Raw genomic sequence first — 6,372 nt, 5'->3', positions numbered from 1 at the left:
CTCCCCCACCTTTTGATGGGAGGAGTAACATAATATTTTGGCCATTTTTAAAAAAAACCACACTGGTCAATTGGTTTCTGTAAAGAAGGCTGTAAAAAACATGCAGCTTAATTTGTTGCCATTGCTACCTTCCTGGATTAATACTTATTATAACATTCTTAAACTTGTAATTGCCTGTTTACTTCTGTTTCAGTCTTCCTTGTTCCCCTGCACCTGGCACACAGGTGCTTAATAGGCATTCAATTAACTGTTCCTTCCTGAAACCTACTTTGGGAGCAAAACTAACATATATAATAGATAAAATATAGGACAATAAAATTACAAGTTCATGTGGCACAAGTTGTACTGTAAGAGTTAAGTTTTCTTTTATCCCTCCTCCGAATTAAATTCAGGTTGATGAACACTAGGGATTATCCAGATAGCAAACTATAGAGAGCTATGTCCGGATTCTTCCACCTACAGTGTAACATGTAATTCCACTATAATAAAATCCTAACTCGCCTCCTAAAATGGCCTTTCTAAACTAGGAGCTAGGGAACTGACTTCTTACCCAAAGGCAATTAAGTGGCCTTAGTAAGTAATTAATGGCTTCTTAAGAACATCCTCGGTCTATTGAAGTTAGCGTGTTTACCGCTGTAGGAGAACTACATGGGAATTAGAAAGAATGACAGCACTCTGTCCTGAAGGACATTCAGAATAATTCTTTAAGCTTTCCCTGCTCATATCTCCCTTCGAAAATATTAGATAATAAAATGGATTAAAGTATTTCAACTCTATCTGCACAATGGTTAAATGCAAAATAACAGAAGAAGCAAGAGGGAAATGAATGAGACCAAACCAAAATGGAGCTATGGCGGTATGTCAAATTACCCTTGAGTTTGTTTAATCTCTCTCTGATTTATACATGAAGAGGTAGCTAATTTGTGGTATTGTTTGGAGAACTCAGAGGTGTCAGAGTGAAGGCAGTTTTTCCAAACTAAAATGAGTTGGGAAGATAAGAAAATCCACGATTTAAAATAAATTGGCTCAGGGACCAGCTAAAACTCAGTAGAAAGCTATATTACGAATGAAATTCTTACTGGAAACTTGGCTTTGACCTATCAGTAAATATAAAATTCTCATTTCATTCTTGTACAGCAGTGGACACTATTTATTTATAACTTTTTTCTTTTGTTTGTGACAATCTGTATAGCTTGATAACTTGAGAAATGTACAGAATTTTAAAAGAACAAAGATCCATTGAAATTAGAAAAACAGCTTTCCTAACCCTCCATGCTTTAATAAAAACATCATTGATTTGATAAAGCAATAGGTTTACTTTGAAATGCATAGGATCTAATCATTGAAGTTGGGTCTGGCTTTCTTGAAGGTTGGTTGGGTTATGCCGTTGTCTGTCTTGTATTCCGTTGGTTTCTTTAATTAATTAATTTATTATTATTTTTTTTTAATCTTCACCCAAGGACATTTTTCTATTTTTTGTTCAGACAAAGTGGGAGGGAGAGAGAGGGAGAGAGAGAGAGAGAAACATCAACATGAAAGGGACACATCAAGTGGCTGCCACCCGCACGAACCAATCAGGGTCAGGGACAAACTGCAACTGAGGTACGTGCCCTTAGCGGGCACCAAACCCGGGTCTCTCTGGATCGCAGGCCAATGCTCTAACCGCTGAGCCAAACCAGCCAGGGCTTTATTTTATTTTACTGATTTATTTTTGTTACAGATGGTTTCTCCTTTTCTCCCCATTGACACCCTCCTCCCTATACCCCCCCACCTCATCCCCAGCTTTGTTGTCCATGTCCATCATTTATGTGTACATGCATATAAGTTCTGTGGTTTATCTCTTCCCTCCCCCCACCACCCCCTTTTCTGAGGACTGTCAGTCTGTACCTACTTCCACGTCTCTGGGTCTACCCTGTTCCTCAGACTGTTGTGTTCATTATATTTCACAAATAAGTGGGATCATGTGATATTTGTCTTTCTTTGCTTGATTTGTTTCGCTCAGGTCCCTCCATGTCGTCTCAAAGGATAAGAGATCTTTCTTTCTTACAGCTGTATAGTACTCCATTGTGTATATGTACCACTGCTTTTTTTATCCATTCATCTACTGATGGACACCTGGGCTGTTTCGAGATCTTAGCTATTGGAAATAGCTAAGAACATGGGGGTACATGTATTCTTTCTGATTGGTGTTGCAGGCTTTTTAGGGTATATTCCTAGAAGTGGGATCAATGGGTCAAAAGGCAATTTAATTTTTCATTTTTTGAGGTAACACCATATTGTTTTGCATAGTGGTTGCACCAGTCTGCATTCCCACCAGCAGTGTACTAGAGTCCCCTTTTCTCCACACCCTCGCCAACACTTGTTGTTTGATGATTTGTTGATGGCGGCCATTCTGACAGGTGTGAGGTGATACCTCATTGTTGTTTTAATTTGCATCTCTCTCATGATTAGTGATGTTGAGCATTTCTTCATATGTCTCTTGGCCATTTGTATGTCCTGTTTGGAGAGGTGTCTATTTAGGTCCTCTGCCCATTTTTTAATTGTGTTCTTTGTCTTCCTTTTGTTGAGTTGTATAAGCACTCTATATATTTTGGAAATTAGCCCCTTATCTGATGTATCTTTGGCAATTATACTCTCCCATTCGGTGGATTCCCTTTCCATTTTGATGGTTGTTTCTTGTGCTGTGCAGAAGCTTTTTAGTTTGATGTAGTCCTATGTGTTCATTTTTTCCTTTGTTTCTGTTGCCTTAGGTGATGTATCAGTGAAAATTCTGCTCCGTATTATGTCCGAAATTTTGTTGCCTACATTTTCTTCTAGGACTTCTATGGAATCATGAGTCACATTTAAGTCTTTTATCCATTTTGAGTTTATTTTTGTGTATGGTGTAAGTTGATGGTCTAGTTTCATTTTTCTGCATGTAGCTGTCCAATTTTCCCAACACCATTTATTAAAGAGGCTGTCTTTACTCCACTGTATGCTCTTGCCATCTTTGTCAAATATTAATTGAGCATAATGTCTTGGGTCCATTACTGCGTTCTCTGTTCTGTTCCACTGGTCTATGTGCCTGTTCTTGTGCCAGTACCAGGCTGTTTTGATTACAGTGTCTTGTAGTATAACCTGATATCAGGTATTGTGATCCCACCTACTTTGTCCTTCTTTTTCAAAATTGCTGTGGCTATTCGAGGTCTTTTTTGGTTCCATATGAACTTTTGAAGTATTTGTTCTAGTTCTGTTAAATATGTCATTGGTATTGATGGGGATTGCATTGAATCTATAGATTGCTTTGGGTATTATGGACATTTTAATGATGTTCATGCTTCCAATCCATGAACAAGGTATATGCTTTTACTTTTTTATATGTTCCTCTATTTCTTTTTTCTGTGTCCTGTACTTTTCTGAAAATAGATCCTTTACCTTTATTCCTAGGTATCTTAATTTTTTCTGCTGTGATGGTAAATGGGATTGATTTTTTAGTTTCTCTTTCTGTGAGTTCATCATTGGTGTATAAGAATACCATCGATTTCTTGATGTTAATTTTTATCCTGCTAATTTGCCAAATTCATTTATTAAGTCTAGTTGATTTTTGATGGAGTCTTTAGGGTTTTCTATGTATAATATCATGTCATCTGAGAATAATGATAGTTTCATTTCCTCCTTTCCAATTTGGATCTCTTTTATTCTGTTGGTTTCTTTCTTTCTTTTTTTCTTTAATCCTCACTTGAGGACATTTTTGCATTTATTTTCAAATAGAGCAGGAAGAAGAGAGAGAGGAAGAGAGAGAGAGAAACATCGATGTGAGAGAGACACATCGAGTGGTTGCCACTCACACGACCCAAACCAGCCAGGGACAAAGTGCAACCGAGGTACGTCCTCTAGTGGGAACCGAACCTGGGCCCCTCCGGTCTGCAGGCCTGTGCTGTAATCACTGAGCCAAACCGGCCAGGGCTCCTGTTCGTTTCTATAGAGAATGTGGACTGCTCTCTTGCTGGTCGCCCTATCTTGCTCTGATAGGTCTTACCAAAGACAGCAGACCTATGTGGAGATGGGGGACAGTTCTTCAACTCTGAGTTAAAAGCTGAAAATAATAGTGAAGAGTATCATGAATCCAGAAAGATCTGATTGGGTAGCTCTATTCTGATTAAAGACCAATTTTAAGAGTTACAGAGAAAGGGGAAGTAAAGTACCTATGTTCTGCCTCAGTTAAGGCTACAAAACTAAAGAGAAGTTTCTTCTTTTTAAAATTCTAACCTGAAAATATATTTTTATTGATTTTTAGAGAGAAAGGGGTGGGGGGAGACACACCCATTGACGGGTTGCCTCTCAGATACACCCAACCAACTAAGTCACATGACCAGAGCAAGAGAAGTTTCTTTTAGTTTGAGAAATTAATTGAACTTACAGGAGGCTTAAGAGAGCATAATCATAATCACATATGTAATCATAATCAATAATAAATGTAATTTGTGATACCTATATGTCATTAGTAGTTTCTGGCTATAAAGTCAAGGTAATTAATTTAGGATAAATCATTTTAGATACCAAAACTAACATTTGTCGAAGGATCTTCTTAAATGTCTGGTGTACATGATACTCCTATTTTTTTTTATCCTCACTCGAGGATATTTTTTCATTTTTTATTCAGATAGAGCAGGAGGGAGAGAGAGGAAGAGAGAGAGAGAGAAAAACATCAACATGAAAGGGACACATCGAGTGGCTGCCACCCACACGACCCAACCAGGGCTGGGGACAAATTGCAACCGAGGTACATGCCCCCAGCAGGAACCGAACCCGGGCCTCTCCAGATCGCAGGCTGACACACTAACCGCTGAGCCAAACCAGCCAGGGGATGATACTCCTATATTAAAAACTAGCTTGCTGAACAGCAGTTATGCTGCTGCTTTGAAGATGCCCATCCCCCACCAAAGACGTTCTGACTTACTGCAATTCAATGAAGCCTGTACAATTTTGTGTTTATTTTATTTTATTTTATTTTTGATTCTTACCCAAGGATATTCTTTAATTAATTTTTAGGTAGAGTGGGAGGGAGGAAGTGAGAGAGAGAGAGAGAGAAACATCGATGCGAGAGAGACACATTGATTGGTTGCTTCTCGCAAGACCCCAACAGGGCTAGGAATTGAACCTGCATCCCAGGTGCATGCCCTTGACCAGAATCGAACTCTTGACCCTTCAGTCTGTGGGCCAACGCTCTAACCACTTAGCCACACTGGCCAGGGCTGTACATTGGCTTGTTCAAAATCTCCACAGTTGAACCTGAAATGCAACTAATAGTTATTTCATCCTGCCAGGAAAATTACTGCTTCTATCTTCAGGTTTCTTACTCCACTAAGAATTAAAAATTCAGAACTACTTTCTTTTTTTTTTTTTTAGTCCTTACCCAAGGATATTGTTTCCATTGATTTTTAGAGAGTGGAAGGGGGAGAAAGAACATTAATGGGAAAGAGATACATCAATTGGTTGCCTCCCACATGTGCCACAACCAAGGCCGGGGATCAAACCTGCAACTTAGGTATGTGTGCTTGCCTGGGAATCAAACCAGAGGCCCTTTGGTGCACGAGCCGATGCTCTAACCACTGAACCAAACCGGCCAGGGCAGAGCTACTTTCTTTTTCACAAAATATTGCTTGTCGTATTAACCACACCACCCTGTGACATTTTGCAACGTGAATTTTCCTCTCTTAGTTATCACTTCACTCCATCCATCTTGGGCTTTGACTCCTATTAATATTGTCCTACTAAAGATTTTTCTCCTTTATGAAGAAGAAATAAAACCAAAATTAAGCAGTTCTGCCTCCTTTAACTGAATGATTTTTTAAAAAATCATATTCTTCAAGAAGTAGAGTCTAGCCTGTCTTTATTACCTTCTTTTGCCAGTCGAATTTCAACTTCCTGATGCAATCCTTTACTGGTTTTGATTATATGCCTGTTCCCTGAAACTATAGTCTGAGTTGTTGAATTTATGTATGTTTCCCTTTTTCTTTCCTCTGTTACCTCCCAAATGATTCAGAGTTTAGTTCGAGCCTTCCATCAGGCCTGACCCATCTTTCAAAATAGTAGATTGTCTGGTATTTGAATTCTCTGAATGCTTTGAAATAAACCTTCCTAATATATGGCATACTTTTCACAATGTATTTGATTCTCTTTTCTTTTGTTGAAATAGATTTTGAGGTGTTTTCACTTTCTCCCAAAGTTTCTATTACTTCTACTTCAAAAAGCATTAATTTGTGTTGGTCAGAGTAAAATTAATTCAAGGGAAGGAAATACTTTCTTCCAGAAAAGTAGCTTCTTAAAAATCCTGCTTCATCCTTTCAGAAGTATTTGTCAGGCAAATCAAGAATTTTATAGTATATTTTT

The sequence above is a fragment of the Molossus molossus genome, unplaced genomic scaffold (genome assembly GCF_014108415.1).
Source record: "Molossus molossus isolate mMolMol1 unplaced genomic scaffold, mMolMol1.p scaffold_m16_p_5, whole genome shotgun sequence".
In the NCBI taxonomy this organism is placed as follows: domain Eukaryota; kingdom Metazoa; phylum Chordata; class Mammalia; order Chiroptera; family Molossidae; genus Molossus; species Molossus molossus.
Note: the sequence above shows the minus strand (reverse complement) of the source record.